The sequence below is a fragment of the Pteronotus mesoamericanus genome, unplaced genomic scaffold (assembly GCF_021234165.1).
Source record: "Pteronotus mesoamericanus isolate MK-2021 breed Mesoamerican mustached bat unplaced genomic scaffold, CSHL_Meso_final scaffold_54, whole genome shotgun sequence".
Taxonomy (NCBI): Eukaryota; Metazoa; Chordata; class Mammalia; order Chiroptera; family Mormoopidae; genus Pteronotus; species Pteronotus mesoamericanus.
The window spans coordinates 68,137,268-68,155,698 of NW_026555321.1; the positions used below are offsets into that span (position 1 = coordinate 68,137,268).

Sequence of the window (18,431 nt, forward strand, 5' to 3'; positions counted from 1 at the left end):
ATACCATGTTCATGAATAGGAAGAATTAACATCATTAAAACATCTGTCTACCCAAGGCAATCTATTGAGTCAACACAGTTTGTAACAATATTCCAATTATGTATTTCACAAAATTAGAACAAGTACTCCAAAAATATATGGAACCACAGAAGGCTCCGTGTAGCAGCAGCAATACTGAGAAACAAGAACAAAGTTGAAGGAATCACGCTACCAATATGAATCTATGCTATAAACCCACAGTAATCAAAACAGCATGGTACTGGCATAAAAACAGACACAGAGATCAATTGAACAGAATAGAAAGCCCAGAAATAAACCCACAACTTTATAGTCAATTAATATTCAACAGTTAGCAAGCATATACAATGGGCTAAAGGTAGTTTATTCAATCAATGGTGTTGGGGCTTACAGCCAAGATGGAGACATATGTAGATACTCTTTGCCTCCTTGCAAAACCAAAAGAAGGACAACAACAAATTTAAAAACAAAAAAATAACCAGAAAATCGACCAGCATGGAAGTCTGACAACCAAGGAGTTAAAGAAGAAACATTGATCCATATCTGTATGAGGGGAGGAGACTGGCAGCTGGGACACAGAGGACCCCTGGCAAGGCAACAGCTGGAGGACTGGGCAGGTGAGGTGGCATCTGGCAAACCAGGCAGTCCCACATTTGCGTGTGGATAAACCAAGAGGAACAGCTGGGGAGTGAGAGAGACTGCACAATCCAGGGTTCCAGTGTGGGAGAAGAAAGTCTCAAAACCTCTGGATGTAAAAAACAGGGGGATGTGGCAGTGGGAGAAACACACAGCCTCACAGGAGAGTTTGTTGGAGAGACCCCCAGAGTCCTAGAACATACCCAAACGCACCCACCTGGGAATCAGCACCAGAAGGGCCCAATTTGCTTGTGGGTAGCAGGGGAAGTAACTGAAAGCAGGACAAGAACCCAGCAAGCAGCACAGTTCCCTCCTTCTCTGATCCTTCCTCCACATACAGCACCATAACAGAGTGACCTGGGTCACCTTGCCCTAGCGAATACCTAAGGTTCACCCCTTCCAACATAACAGGTGCTCTGAGAGAAAGAAATATGGCCCAAATGAAAGAACAGATCAAGCTCCAAAAATAGAAGTAAGAGACGAAGAGAGAGCCAACCTATCACATGCAGAGTTCAAAACACTGGTAATCAGGATGCTCACAGAAATGGTTCAGTATGGTCAAAAAATGAAGGAAAAAATGAAGGCTACGTAAAGTGAAATAAAGAAAAATATACAGGGAACCAAGAGTAAAGGGAAGGAAACTGGGACTCAAATCAATGATTTTAAGCAGAAGGAAGAGATAAACATTCAACCAGAACAGAATGAAAAACAAGAATTCAAATACATGAGAAGAGCCTTAGAAACCTCTGGGACAACTTTAAACATTCCAACAGGCAAATCATAGGGGTGCCAGAAGGAGAAGAGGAAGAGCAAGAAACTGAAAACTTATTTGAACAAATAATGAATGAAAACTTCCCCAATCTGGCAAAAGAAATAGACTTCCAGGAGATCCAGGAAGCTCAGAGTCCCAAAGAAGTTGGATCTAAGGAGGTACACACCCAGGAACATCATAATTATATTACCCAAGATTAAAGATAAGGAGAGAATCTCAGAAGTAGCAAGAGAAAAGGAGTCAGTTACCTACAAAGGAGTTCCCATAAGACTATCAGCTGGTTTCTCAGAAGAAACCTTATAGGCGAGAAGGGGCTGGCAAGAAGTATTCAAAGTCATGAAAGCCAAGGAATGTATATCCAAGATTACTCTGTCCAGCAAAGCTATTATTTAGAATGGAAGGACAGATCAAGTGCTTCCCAGATAAGGTAAAGTTAAAGGAGTTCATCATCTCCAAGGCCTTATTAAATGAAATGTTAAAGGGACTTATCTAAGAAAAAGAGAAGATCAAAACTATGAACAGTAAAATGACAACAAACTCAACTATCAACAACTGAACCTAAAAAACAAAACAAAACAAAAAAACACAAACTAAGCAAACAAATAGAATGGGAGCAGAATCACAGAAATGGAAATCAGAGGGGATGGAATGGCAGAAGAATGGGGGAAAGGGTACATGTAATAAGAAGCATAAATAGTAGGTACAAAATAGGCAGGGGGAGGTTAATAATAGTATAGGAAATGGAGAAGCCAAAAACTTATATGTAAGACCAATGGACATGCATTAAAGGATGGGGAATGCTGGTGGGATGGTGTGTGCAGGATGGAAGGGAATAAAAGGAAGAAAAAAATGGAACAACTGTAATAGCATAATCAATAAAATATTTTTAAAATATAAATAAATGATGTTGAAAAACTGGACAGATAAGGGCAGAAAAATGAAACTAGACCAACTTATTATACCATACATGAGAATAAATTCAAAATGAATCAAAAACTTAAATGTTAGACCACAAAAATTGTAGAATAAAATATAGGCAGCAAAATCCTGGATATTGCACATAGCAATATTTTATTGGATATATCTCCCCAGGCAAGGGAAACAAACAAAAAAAATAAACAAATGGTACTACATCAAACTAAAAAATTTCTTCATGGAAAAGTAAATCATCAACAAAACAAAAAGACAACGCACAGATTGGGAGAATATATTCATCAGTACATCTGATAAAGGGTTAATATCCAAAATTTACAAAAAACTTACCAAAATCAACACTAAAAAAACCCAACAAAAGGACCCAATTAAAAAATGGGCAAAGCACCTCAATAGACACTTCTCCAAAGAGGAAATACAGATGGCCAATAGACATATGAAAAGATACTCAATGTAACTAATCATCAGAGAAATGCAAATTAAGGCATGAGATCATCTCACACATGTTAGAATGGCTATACTGGCTTGCATGTGGAAAAAGGGGAACTCTTCTGCACTGTTGGTGGGAATGCAGACTGGTTCAGCCACTGTGAAAAGCAGTGTGGAGATACCTCAAAAAATTAAAAATGGATCTGCGTTTTGACCCTATGATCCCACTCCTGGGGATATATCTGACAGAACCCAAAACACTAATTTGAAAGAATATAACCACCACTTTGTTTACTGTAGTGTTATTTTCAATTGCCAAGATATGGAAGCAGCCCAAGTGTCCATCAGTAGATGATGAGTGGATAAAACAGCTATGGGATGTTTACACAATGAATGGAATACTACTCAGTCGTAAAAAGGAAGAAAATTTTATCCTTTAGGACAGCATGGATAGACCTGAAGAACATTATGCTAAGTAAAATAAGCCAGTCAGAGGAAGACAAATACCATGTGATTTCACTCATTTGTGGAATCTAGTGAACAAACTGAACTAACAGTGAAAACAGGGACATACTCATAAATGGAGAGCAGGAAGATAGCTAGTGGGCGAGGGGTGAAAGGGTGGAGGGATTGAGAAATAAGGAAAAAAGATTCACGGACAACAGTTGAAGGAAGTGGGTACAAGAGAACTAAATGGTAAAGCAAAAAAAAAATACAATAAAGATTAAATAAAAAATAAAAAAATGTGAGAAATATGCAAGGAACAGATGTGATGATTCACAATGGGACAAGTCTATTCTGAAACACTCTATTCAGTGAAAACAGTTCAAGTTAAGATTTTTGAGACACTGGAAAATTATGACATGAACTACAGATATAGAAAAATATTTCTTATGAGTTGTAAAATGCAATCCTCAAAGCAGAAAAGCTGATGGAAGACCATGATCTGAATGGATAAAATATAATCCTATATTTTATGGAGCATGTTCCAGGCTGAAAGAAAACTATGTAACTTGTCTCACAGAATTGGATAGTAGGTATAACCTAGGAAGATCAAGTTAAAAAATATTTTTATTAAATATTTATTAAATATATAAAATGTATAATATGTAACAATCTAAAATAGGTACATATTCATATTTATATATTAAAGAATCAGTTGGAAATTTAAAATATATTTTTAACTATTGAAAAATAAACTGGCCATGAAAAATATGCTTTCTTTGCAAAACTTGACTCTGAAAACAAGGATTCTTTCAATGTTCCTCCAAGAACTTGTCTGTTTAAATTAAATTCAATGATGCGATAATCAAATATTTAAAACTGAAAGAAAATGTTTATTAAATAGACATATATATGTGTGTGTTAAACAGATAACTTGTTAAATGTAATTAATATATAATACGCATAAAATATATAAATGTATATGTGTATACATGTATGTACATGTATATTTAAAACAAATATTTTCATTGTTTGCAACACTTCGTCTTAGAATCATGACTATGCTCAAAATCTATGCCTCAAGACTTTAGTAAATAGGTAATTAATTCAGTATTGAAACAGGGACTAACAATGTTGGCTTGGAAATTTAGGACAAACTTATTCCTATAATGATTTACATTGCTTACTTGAAAGAATAAGTTTAGGTACACATGAATAGACTCTACCAATTGAAATGAATTAGTTATTGAAATTTGGATGAAGTTGTTAATCACAGAGTTCTCAGGTTTGAACAACTATGGCTGACATATTAGACATTAAGGAAGCTTTTATACTTGTTTCTGTAAACTAAGATAGCCCATATCAATAAGAAAAATCCATATAAGGAAAAAAGTAAAATTACGTGCTTTGCAGGACCAACAAAAATTGTCATCACACTAAAGCATGTGTGTATACTAACAATGCAGTTTTTATATGTAGGTGTTTCTGGTACTAAAGTTTTCACATTAATTGAAGCTCTATCTTTTATATTTTAGTTTAAATGTGTTGCTACCGGTCAAATCAATTCAGTAGCACCTAGTAATGAATAAGGCTCTAAATAATGCTTACATTTTCTCTCTAAAATCTTACAGCTTCAGTGAAATAGAAAGGTTATCACATACCAAAAAGAGAACTTTGTATATAATATGCATTGGAGTTAGGAGTTAATTTTCCTGTTGGGCAACTTAATAATATTAACAGTAAGAAACTTCTTCAGTAGTTACACATTCAAAACTAAATTTAGCTATAAGGTAGATAATTAGAAGAATATTCAAAGTCTTTTGTTAGGGAAAGTCAGTGTTAACAAGTCTTTGCAAATTAATTCTTCCTCTCCAGGAACTTTAACACTGTAATATTTAAAAAAAAAAAGTCAACTGCTCCATTTAAGTAATGGAGATTTTCATTTCATTTAACACTTGCCTCTGAGATCAACACCCTTATTCAACAACCTTAATATCATTTCGGATCATGAATTAAAAGAGTGATTAGACATATGGTACAATTCAGAAAGAAAATAAGATGCAGAATTAATAGTCAACTGACTTTTTCTAGGTCATCCAATCAACTACTTACAGAGTTAAAAATAGAAGCTAAATCTCTTTCCCACAGCTAGGACTAGATCAGAGCCTGACAACTTTTCACTGTGGTGGCCTTAACCTCTCCTCTCACTGCCATTACCTGTGGAGATATCTTTCCCTGAGGTTCAGAGTAACTTCAAGCCTTAGTTTTACTAACAAGGAGAGATGTAGGAAAACATGTTCATAAATATTTTGGTTATGAGATCTGGTTGTAAATTGCCCGTGACAACTAAAATGATAAAAATTGAAAACATGTATTAATACTTAATATGTTCTAAATATTACACTAAGTTCTCTTTTATGTTATCTTTAATCTTCACAACAACAGTGTGATTTTCCTGTTTTAAATATCAAGAAGGAACTCATAGAGGTTAAACAACATTCCTTAAGTCACAGTACTAGAAAACTGTACAGGTGGGATTCATACTAGGTGGGATGTAAAGACCGAATTCACTTCCTGAAAGACAAGATTTGGATATGATTGGTGAAAACTTCCAAAAGTAAATAAAAATTAAAAAGAAAAAGGGAAAGGGAGGTCTTGTGATCAACATACTTTGAACTTAATGTTTAGAGCTTTTTGACTGACCTTGAAAATGATCAAAACCTGAGAGCTCTAAGAAAAAAATTATCAAACTGAACAAAAAAAATCATTGATTTTATAGTGAGACATTCTGAGATCAACCCAATTTCTTTGTTTTGATAACACTGTACTACCATTTTATGTCACTTCACATTTTATTTATTAAGTAGAAATTTAAATATTTCAGTATTTTTGTCTGAACAAGATAGTGATTTTTTTCCCCTAAATGATGACTAAGATGCCAACTTTCTCCCCCTTACTCAATGGACTGTTTAGTGTGAGGTCATTTAAATGTCCTATTTAATTTTTGTGGTGAAATAGTGACTTCATGAAACCCTATGATAATGTTACAGGTCCACTATCTCAAACCTGCAGGCAGGTAGAAAAAGTTTTCAGTCTTAAGGCCAAAATGGAGGTATAGGCAGATATGCTTTGCTTCCTTGCACTACCAAAAGAAGGATAACGACCAATTCAAAAATACAAAAAACAACCAGAACTGCCAGAAAATCAAACTGTATAGAAGTCTCACAAGCAAGGAGTTAAAGAATAAACATTCCTCCAGACTGGTAGGAGGAGGAGACGGGAAGCTGGGTCAGAAAGGTCTCCATGGCAAGGCGCCGCCGGCTGGCAGACTGAGGGTCCCACATTCATGTGTGGATAAGCTGGGAGGAACAATCGTGGAGTGAGACAGAGCGCGTAGCCCAGAGTTCCAGTATGGGAAAAGAAAGCCTCAAAACTGCTGGCTGTAAAAACCTGTGGGCATTGCCATGGGGGGAGAAACCTGCAGTCTCACAGGAGAGTCCATTGGAGGGGTCCATGGGATCCTAGAATGTACACAAGCTACCCACCCAGGAATCAACACCAGAAGGGCATAATCTGCTTGTGGGAAGTGAGGGGAGTGGCAAAAAGTGGGGTGATAACCAAACAAGGGGCTTTGTTCTCTCTCTGACTCCCATCCCCCAACTACAGCACCACTATGCAGGACTGTGCATTGCTCGGCCTGGCTGAATACCTAAGGCTCCACCTCTTACAAAGTAACAAGAGCACCAAGACAAACAAATATGGCCCAAATAAAAGAACAGATCAAAAATCCATAAAAAGAATTAACTAATGACTAGATAGCCAACCTATCCGATGCAGAGTTCAAAAAAACAGTAATCAGGATGTTCACAGAAATGATTGAATACAGTCACAAAATAAAGGAAGAACTGAAGGCTATGCAAAGTGAAATAAAGAAAAATATACAGGGAACCAACAGTGAAGGGAACCAGGACTCAAATCAACAATTTGGAACAAAAGGAAGAAATAAACATTCAGCCAGAACAGAATGAAGAAACAAGAATTCAAAAACATGAGGAGAGGCTTAGAAACCTCTGGGGGCAACTTTAAACGTTCCAACATCCAAATCATAGGGGTGCCAGAGGAGAAGAGGAAGAGCAAGAAATTGAAAACTTATTTGAAAAAATAATGAAGGAAAACTTCCCCAATCTGGTGAGGGAAATAGACATGCAAGTCCAGGAAGCTCAGAGAGTCCCAAAAAAGTTGGAATCAAGGAAGCACACACCAAGGCACATCATAATTACATTACTCAAGATTAAAGATAAAGAGAGAATCTTAAAAGCAGCAAGAGAAAATGAGTCAATTACCTACAAAGGAGTTCCCATAAGACTATCAGCTGATTTCTCAAAAGAGACATTGCAGGCAAGAAGGGGCTGGCAAGGAGTTTTCAAAGTCATGAAAGACAAGGACCTACATCCAAGATTACGCTATCCAGCAAAGCTATTATTTAGAATGGAAGGGCAGATAAAGTGCTTCCCAGATAGGGTAAAGTTAAAAGAGTTCATCATCACCAAAGTCTTATTATATGAAATGTTAAAGGGACTTATCTAAGAAAAAGAAGATCAAAACTATAAACAGTACATGACAGCAAATTCACAACTATAACAACTGAACCTAAAAAACAAAAACGAACTAAGCAAACAACTAGAACAGGTGCAGAATCTCAGATATGGAGATTACATGGAGGGTTATCAGCAGGGAGGCGGGAGAATGGGGGAAAAGGTACAGGAAATAACCTTAATTGGCAGGCACAAAATAGACAGGTAGAGGTTAAGAATAGTATAGGAAATGGAGAAGCCAAAGAACTTATATGTACAACTGATGGACATGAACTAAGGAGAGGGAATGCTGGAGAGAGGGGTGGCACAGGGCAGAGGGAGAAAATGGGAGAAAAAAAATGGGACAACTATAATAATATAATCAATAAAATATACTTTAAAAAAGAAAAATCTTAAAAAAGAAAAGGTGTTGAATGGGTGTGGATTTTGCTTTCTCTATGATTATATTCTTTTTTAAAAAATAATTTATTTTTTATTTTTTTGTTACCACTTATTACCCTTATACTTTCTTTCGCATCCACTCATACCCCTCCTCCTGCAATCACACTGTTGTCTGTGTCCATGAGTTCTTTTTCTTTTTTTAAAAAATATTTTACTTATTTATTTTTAGAGAGGGTTATGGAGGGAAACATCAATGTGTGGTTGCCTCTTGCACACCCCCTACTGGCAACTGGCCTGCAACCCAGGCATGTGCCCTGACTGGGAAACAAACCAATGATCCTTTGGTTTGCAGTCCGGCGCTCAATCCACGGAGCCACACCAGCCAGGGCAAATTCTTTCTTTTTTGCTTGTTCCCATTATCTGCCCCAGCACCACCAGAGCTGTCATCCTGCACTCTATCTATGAGTCTGTCTCTATTTTACTTGTTAGTTCAGTTTGTTCATTAGATTCCATATATAATTGAAATCATATGGTATTTGTCTTTCTGTGACTGGCTTTCTTGGCTCAGCATAATGCTCTCCAGGTCCATCCATGCTGTTGCAAAGCGTAAAAATCGAGTGGATAAAGCAGCTATGGTACATTTACACAATGGAATATTATTCAGCCATAAAACATGATTGTAATCTTTACAATAAGTTGAAAAAGACATGGAGAGAAGATAAATGCTGATTAATATTTTATTATTAAAATCTGTGTCTTGATTTTGAATTATCTAAAAGTCCAAATCTGTTGCAGTTGAAGAAAGGAGGAAACATGTTTTCCTGTCCTGGGTACATAGTCTATGCTTGATTGAGTAGCTTGAGCTGCTTACTAGCTGTATCTCCAAATTTATTTTTTAAAAGATTTTATTTATTTATTTTTAGATAGAGGGGAAGGGAGGAAGAAAGAGAAGAAGGGAAACATGAATGTGTGGTTGTCACTCACACATCCCCCACCTGGGGCCTGACCCTCAACCCAGGCATGTGCCCTGACTGGGAATCCAACTGGTGACCCTTTGTTTCTCAGACTGGTGCTCAATCCACTGAGCCATGCCAGCCAGGGCTGTATCTCCAATTTTAATACTTATCACCTCTAATTCCCACTCTTCCAAAACCTCAGCAGGAAGAAGGTTTGGATTGGGTAGGGTAGTCCCATCTTTAATTAGTCCCTACCACACCTATGAAAATAATCACTGTGAACTTGTACAGAATACCAGTTATTTTGTATTGGAGGACAGCTTTCAATACTAAATGGTATTGATTCTTTTCTTTTTTTTTTGTTAAACAAGTATTTTGTAAATTCCTATAAAAAAGGCAACTACAAAACTGATCATCTGTGATGCAGAGATATTTATTCTCTCGATATATTACTGTTTTAAAATAACAGTTTACATTTATTGAGTGCTTACCATAGTATGTGATACCAATAAGATCCCTAGAAATCTCAACTTTTATAAAACATACCAAATGACATTTTTCTGCTGTCCTGCATGTTCTCTAATATGGAAATGATATAGGAAATGTAATTTAGATTTCTACAAGATCACCTCATGTCTCAACTAAATTTTATCAGTGGAGATTCTCAGTAGGCACATATTTATGTATTATAAAGCTGTTCTGTGTTGATCATCAGGTAATTCTAATAAACATGGGAGGGCCACAATAGTTCAGAATGTCAGCCCCATTTCATTTCAGCTTCTTCCACTGCAGAAAAGCACATGTTAGATCATGGCAATTTCCCCAAGAACAACTCACTTTCTTGAGATAAAAGGTTAACTTGGATGAACAATTGGTTTGTCACAATTTATTTTTGAGGGCAGTCACTCTTTTAAATAGTTCTAATGCAGCCTTTTCAGAATGAATTATTCTAAAAATTTATTATTCTCATGTGAGTACACCTTATAATTAAAAACCCGTACATATAATTTTACTTTTCTCAACTTTTTACATATTACCATATATGACAAATATTAAAATCCTTAACTGTTTACAATCTGTAACATTTGATAGTCTTTAAATCTGAATTTGGAGTTGGTGAGTTTGACTGATTATTGTCAGTGATCCCACTACCCAATGGGATTCAACCACCAATTCAGATTGAGCATGATTCCTGCAAGTCCTGGCAAGATGATGTTTGTGAATGGAGAGAGGGTATTAACATCCTGATTGTGTTTCACTGCATTTCAATGATCAGAGAACCTGAGCATGAAAGATCATGGAGAGAAGTGTAGGAAATAGCATGAGAGATATGACTGACTTCCCACATTGACTCAGTCAGATTCTGAGTGTACAACAGAAAACATGGGGGCAGGTTATGTGGTTGCTACTATTGCAATGACTAAAACTGTGACATTTCTACCTGCGGGCTCAGAGCCACTGAAGTGCACTGTTTCAAAATATGGGCTTCTTGTTGCATATTCAGGCAAAAGTCAGAATGTGTATTGGTTTTATGCCTACTTTTTAATGAGGGTTGTATCAGCAGCAATAAAGATAAAAATAAGAGAAAAGGCATACCTTAAAATACTGTTGTAAGTGTCTGGGGTGTGTTTATGTTCTTGCCACCCATCAGCTTTAGGGAGTTTACTCTTTTAGCATGTTAATGTCTAATTCGGGTAAAACATGATGCAATCCCCAGCAAGTTTGTTTCTCTTCTGTGGGACAATGCAAATCAAGACAGTCTCCCTCCGAGATTAAAAGTCTTGCCAATTTTGTTTATACTTCAGATATTCCAATATTCTGTAATTTATTGCCTACATAAGACACTTCCATCATTGAGCATCAATTATTATGTTTCAGGATAAATTAAAAAGAATACACTGAAGAGAAACTAAGGGGAAAAAAACAGCAAAAAAAAAAACAAAAACCCATTTACCATAATGTAGGTATATAAATTTGAACTAAAAAATAGACCAAATTTCAGACTAGTCTAGATACAAAAATGATCCACTGCTGGAGCTTAAAAACAAAACAAATCAAACTGGCAATAGATGCTTCTAGTTTTCCATGTTGCTGTTAGAAGTCTCTACTGACATCTGTAACACAGTGTGTAATATTTCTAAAGTGATGCAATGGATGATTGAGAGAGACCTGAAATTTTTCAGTACTTGTGTGTAGTGTATTTCCTCCATAAACTAAAAATGAAAAAAGTGAGAATATTGAGACTGTTTCCTTGCTCAAATCATGTCAAGCACATTACCTTATATTTCACATGATTATTTTTAAGATAGAAATAGCTATAAAAACAAATACTATGTTGAAAAAATTTATAGTCGATGTACATATGCCAATTAAAAATATGCATAATCTCTGATCCAATAATACCATTCCATACCACTCCAAGAACTTTTCAATCCAAACTAAAAACACCTATATGTAAAGATATATACCTTTATATCCATTACCACATAGCTTGAAACCATAAAACAATTTGGAAATTAGTAAATGCTAACCAATGGGTTTTGGTTGAATAAAATTATGGCACATTCATAGTACACATTATTAGCCATTTACCAAATGTAATATGGTAGTGTTATATGTTAGATATCATTAATGTAATAGGAAGGCAATATACTGAAAGTGTTTTGCAACTATAAATTACTATAATACAAATACAATTAAATCTTATCCAGCCTTAAAAAAGAATGAAATTCTGATACATGCTACAACATGGATGAACCTTGAGGACATTATGCTTAATGAAAGAGGCCAGATATAAAAGGACACATACTGTATGATTCCACTCATATGAGGCACCTAGAATTGGCAAATTCATGGATGTAGAAAGTAGAATAGAATTTACCAGAGGCTGAGAGGAGGGAAGAATGAGGGGTTATTTTTTGTTGGGTACAGACTTTTTATTGAGGTTGATGAGAAAGCTCTGAAAATTGATAGTGGTGATGGTTGCTCAAATTTGTGAATGAACCACTGAATACCAGTGAAATGTATAGTTAAAAATGACACAATTTTATGTTATGTACAAGGTCTGTCCAGAAAGTATACAGCCACATAGTATGAAAAATAGAGGCATTTATTGAAGAAGACACAAGATATAAGAAACATTGTACATAGGACAATGATGCCTCGGTCCTCTTCAAAGTAGGCACCTTTGGACCTCACACAGTTCTCCCAATGGCCAGTAGCTGCCCCATTGTATTTTTTGAATCTCCCTGACAGTCTGAAATCTCATCCCTTTCAAAGATGATTATAGTTTTGGGAAGAGCCAGGAGTTGCAAGGCACCAAATCTGGGTTGTAGTGGGGCTGAGTCACTTGGGTGATTTGATGTTTCACGAAAAACCCTGCAAGGGACGTGATGCATGAGCAGACACATTGCTATGATGAAGTTGCCAGTCACCAGTTGCCCAAAGCTGCAGCCTTCTGAATCATCAAAATAGTTTCCATGGAAGAATGTTTAAGCTTAACACAAAATTTAATGCCGATTCGTTGCTCTACTTGTTCAGTTATTTTGAATGTGGTGGTCACACAGCATACATGTTACTTCAGTGATGTCTACTGCCCCCACTGACTAGTACAGTGATGTTGTCATTGTTCACACATGTGCAATCCAGTCTACTCCTTTTGTCTGCCTGGTTACATCGATGTCATGCAAATCATTCTCATTATATTAACAATTGTTGGACTTTTTCTGGACAGACTTTGTATGTTATACCACAATAAAAAATAAAAATCTACTATTAAAATATAAATGTGCCTCATATCAGGCATATTATGATGAAGTTTCCACAAAACTGCACTCACTTTAGGAACTGCTATGTACAGTTATTTCATAGTTTGGGAAACATAAAGAAAGCAACATCTTACATTGTCCTCTTGAATCTCTTCTTCATCTCTTCATCTCTGCGTTTTTTTATATCGATGTTGATCTTGTCACACCTCTCTAAACACCAGCATCAGCAGGAACCATGTTAACTAGTACTGGTATCCTCAAGTATGATCTCAGAATTTTAATGCACTTTTTAATGCTAGCAATTGTTTTAGAACCTTGAAAGGATGTACCTAACTTGTTATTCTTTCCTTGTCATATATTGGCAAAAGCAAATACATTACTACACAAAGTATTACCAGAAAGAAATAATAACTCTGAGGCAGACATATGTCCATCCTAAGAAAACCAAATCTGGTTTTCCACTCAGCTGCTCAGCTGCTGGCAGTGCTCTTCAGCATATTTGGCAGTATAGACACACTAGATATGAGAACTGTTTCTCTTCTGTAAAAATGGTTTTGGTAGAAAAACCCTACATAAATCACTCGGAATGTGTAACATTCCAAGCTTCTTTTGTGATTCCTTTTCCATGAATCCAGGTGTATTGAGTCATTGTTCTCACTGGCACTTGCTTCCTGGTATCTCAGCTGCCTTTGAGTCAGTGCCAGTGGAGAACTTTCTTTTCGGTCCTAACATAGGGAGGACAATAGAACTCGAGTCTCATTTCAAGTACCAGAAATGTCTGGAATAATAAAGGACACAGGTGTTATTAGAGTGAGCCTGGAGTGGATGTACTCAGACCATTTGCTAAGGAGGGCTTTATTGGTTCCTCACATATCTGCAACGTACACAGAATTGTGTGTATGTGTATTTGTGTAAGTGCTGGGGGAATGGGACCAGAGCCTTTACTGAATTATCAAAAGAATTATAAGACCCAGATAGTTAAGAAGCACTGGAAAGATTAATCACAAAATAATTTTAAACTTCTCTGATAGCTCTGACCTAATGTTTTCATAATGCTTTCTTGTGCTCTGTTATACTTCAAAGAGCAGTATGGTGACATGGACAGAATATCTGGCATTTAGGTGATGACTCTAAATCTCAGTGTCCTCAATGTAAAATGATCCTACAGTGGAAGGAATAAATCGGATACCATAGATGACAGTCCCTTGCAGAATGGCTTGAACTAGAAAAGGGTTCATGTATATGACACTATCCTTACTTACTCTTTTTCAACAGAATGTAAGCATATTGAAGGCAGGACAATATCTTCTTTAGAGTTTTTTTGTTGTTAACCTTACCATGCTTTTAAATATGCATAGGCCAATTTCCATTTAATGCATGCAAGTTTACAATAACTTTTGTTAACTATAACTATCTGAATGTACTTTCCTATTTTATTATTATATAAGGAAATTAAATAATGAAGCTGGAACTTACACATATATCCAAAGCCTAACTTGGCTACTGGACAAAGTAGGTAGACATGTACCTTGGGAAATGATAATCAACTTCTTCACGAAAATCAAACTTCCGAGTATCAACTATGCATATACATAGCCAGGCACTGTACTATGAGTTGTAGGCAATAAAAAGTTGTCAATCCTGTTCTCCAAAGTTATTTCAGAAGAGGGAAGCATGTTCACACAAAAACATAGATCAAGATAGAAAGTTCCATAGGAATTCAAAAAAGAGAAAAAACAGGGAAGGTGTGTATGGGGAAGGCTTCAAGAAAGAGGTAGTATGTGATGTGAGCAAGGCTTCAACATGCAGCAGGGTGAGGGAAAGAACAAATGGAAACTACAGACATGACCTCATGTGGCACAAATTGGAAATAACGACCACTTGGTTTAGACTGGTCCTGGGGGACTTAATGGGATTAGTGATAAACTAGATAAAGAAGTTATCACAGTGCCTGATACATCAGACTTATTTATAACTTTTAAAAACAAGTATTTAAAAAGTAACATAAAAGTTACAAATATAGACAAGGTGAAGTATTAGAGAAATTTGGAAATAAAAAGGTTACTTGACAGCTTTCAAAATGGTACTTTTTATACCCATTTTCAGTAGAGGCACTGGTTGAAAAGAAATGACATTTCTTCTTCAGCCTTATTATTCCTATTTTTATTTTCTCTCCATTTTTCAAAATCTCAAGATAAGACATTTTGATTTTAGCTTATGGTGGTCATGCAGCACAAAAGAATGGCCTTGTTATGACAGGGAACTTTGGTTCCAAAATCTATACTTTCTAAGTTACTGATAACGCTGACCATCACCAGGCTGAATATTTATGTGGTTATAAAAGCAGTAGATTGACTTCAGTTCCATCGCATCAAACCTACAAAAGGACCTCAGTTCACTTAGCATTTAATAGTGCACATCATCCTATTTTCATTTCTCCATTTTTGAACACCAGGCAATTAATTTCTCCTTTGCCTAGGAGATGGTTAAAGCAAAGGAAATAAAGTTATAAATCAGTTTCTCTCATGAAATCATTCATAGATTTCTTTTTAGGGCTCTAAATTTAGAAACATTCCAAAGAAATTGTTTAAATATAACAAAGTCCAAATTCAGTAATCTTTTAAATTTAATTATCTTCCTTAGTTGCACTGAATTTAAAAACTTAGATTTTCTGTTTTTCTTTCTTCCTGAAAAGGTTTATCCAAGCCATAACTTGTATAGTCCATAATTTAGTAGATTCATCTCACCTGTAAAATCACCAAAACTGATGGCAGCTTAGGAAGCACCAGTCCACTAATCTTGATCTATTTCTTGCCAAAGGCCTCAGTTTCTTTGGAAACAAAGTAATAGACACTTTCATTTCCTAACCATTATTAGAATATTCTCCTGCACTCTTCTTCACCAGAAGGATGCCTCTTAAAATTACAGAAATTTGTATTGTACTTAAGATCAATAGCACTAATTTGTATTTCATATACCTTGGGCTAATTTATTCAAAGTGAATTATTGCACTGATACTTGTTACCATTTAATATTTAGAATAATTATTTATATAGTTAAATATTTTAAGATTAGGAAAGAAAGGAGATAGAATAAAGGGTTTTGTTGTTCTTGTTCTTTGTTCCCTGTACTAGTTGATGTGCCTGAGTCAAAATTCTAGAATCTTATAAATTTTATATTTCAAACCCAAACCACATTCAACACATAACAACAGTGGCAACAACGAGGCCAAAATGAAATGGACCCTGAGGTGTTCATGATCTCAGGGAACAGTTCTGGAGGGGCTCCTTGGCATGGGATTTCTCCAGCCCCTCCACTCACTCTGCCTCATCTACTGAAGGTGGAGACAAAGAAACCAACCCAACTCTTTCTAAAATGTATTTTACAAAAAGGGAATGTGTAATTAGAAAAGCAATAATAATATATAATGGAAATGATGGTTTTTTAGAACGAGTATCTTTGTCTAAAAGCAATATTTAAAAAGGAAAGTAGGCAGAGGTAAATTTGTAGGTATAAACCCTGCTCCTCTTTTTCACTGATCTTCTGTTTTAATTTGCTAAAGTTAAATTGCATGACTGTCGAGTCAGAATGTCTCTCCAATTTCAAGTTTAGAGATAACAAATCTTTTAAATAGAATATTGGCACACAGACACCCCAGAGTCTGGTTCATTGCAACTGTTGGTGAAGTAGCAGATTTGAATCCCCATCACAGCCATCTTAACCATTTCACAGCATATTAAATAAATGTGCATCCCTAGGTGGCAAAGGGAATAGGCGCTTGGGCTCAGCAGCAGGGCTTTGTGGGGAAACCCTAGGACAAGTAGCCAACATCCCTCAATGAGGAGACTAATTTGAAGCTTGAATAACCTGAGCCTTAGAATGACCGGCTCCACTGACTTTCTGAGTGCCTGTGGGGAAGTCTCTCTAGAAACTCTTTTGAGGTTACTGGAGAATCCTAGGACAAACACACTGCTTGTTTTGGCAGGGAGGACTTGCCCAAACCCGACCCAGCTAGATGTCTCACAATCCAGCTGGACAAAAAAATCCTTCAAGAATAACTGGGTAACATTCACATTTCTATTCCCACCTATGCCTGTGCACTGGGGGCCAGCGATGTAGGATGGCTTCCCCTCTTACCCACCCACAGATTCTGCTGTTTTGGAACCCTTTGTGGTAGCTCAGTGACCACAGTGAAGGGGGTTACTGCAAACCATGTTGGTATTGGGCTAAGAGCAGACTTTCTGATACCATGTATTTGGGGGAGGGACACAGGTAACAGTATAAAGAGAGAATACCCAAATTGGGGTATGGCACTGTCCTTTCTGGACAAAGTCACTCATGGAATAAAGGTAGTGGATAAGAGCTGAGCAGTGTTAGCCTGTGGATGGGTACAATAACCCCCCTTCTCCCCCCACCCCGAATCAATGAGAATGACTGACAGAGAAGATGGTAAATGAAGGAAAAAGTGGAGACAAATGCTACTCAACCAAGCTGAACTGCAGAAGATGAGAGAAGTTTTTTTCACTAATGTGAGACTTCCCAGGGTTTCCTATTGAAGTGGGTGTGGAATATTGAAATCTGCACAAATCCATTCTGATAGCTGGGAAGGGAGAGGCCAGAGTCAGGAAGAAGGAGCGAAAGAGTTCTAATTGCTTCCCCAGGGTGCTGCCAAAAACCTGCTGCTCCCAGTCCGGAAAAGACCTAAGTGAAGGCTGAAAGTAGGAAGGTGAAAGTACAACTCCAATTATTACACATCTGGAACCCTCTTCCATGTCTAAGGAGTCTGGCACAGACATGGACAATTATCTTTAAGCATACAGAGGCTGGAGGCCCTCTTTGTCTGTCCAGTAGTAGTACTAAGGCTCCTCCAATCTCAGGCACTGGGCTGATTAACAATGCAATTCTAATTGTTGCTCCTTTTCCCGTACAGGGTGCCGCAGAGACAGTCCCCTGGTCTGTATCTCAAGACTCCATTATTAGCCCAGCGGAAAGCACCGCGCCGCTTGGCTAAGGCTAATAATAGCAAGGTTGCTTACCTTCTCGGGATCCAGTCAGCGCACGTCCCTGGCGCCCGCAGCCCGGCCGCAGAGCCTCCTCCAGCGCCAGTGTCTGCACGGTCACCGCGGCCCCCACCCCACCTGCCGGCTGCAGCAGCTGCTCCGCTGCCCAGACCCACCGCATGAAGTCATCCTTGCCCAGGGCGGGATCGTCACATTCCGCGCCAACCGCGGGGGGAGAGGGACCTCCCCTGGCCGCAAGGAAGGGCGTCCGGGAACTGCGGCACTCGACTGTTACCCCTCCGCGTCTTAGGTTTATTTTCTATTAATGCTTTTACGGAGGAAGCGTCGCCGGATTGTGGCCCGAGTGAGAAGAGCCAGAATGACTTTCTCTGCAAAGCTCCTTTCCTCCGAGCGCGCCCCTGTCATTCGGGCTGCATGGACAGATCCATTTCTCTGTGTGGGTTTCCCACCCTGTTCATGCTCCTTAACAGTATTGTTCA

General features: G+C 37.3%; 1 protein-coding gene across 2 annotated transcripts in view; it reads right to left on the bottom strand.

Moving 5' to 3' along the window:
- Positions 1-18,107, bottom strand: part of PKIA (cAMP-dependent protein kinase inhibitor alpha) — a 97,945-nt gene extending 79,838 nt beyond the window's left edge. Inside the window, exon 1 of one of the 2 annotated variants that reach the window (XM_054595489.1) lies at positions 17,968-18,107. The gene's annotated coding sequence lies outside the window, so the exon portion shown is untranslated. The remainder of the gene's footprint in view (positions 1-17,967) is intronic. The other variant, XM_054595490.1, reaches the window with a different exon arrangement.
- Between the last annotated feature and the right edge of the window lie 324 nt (positions 18,108-18,431).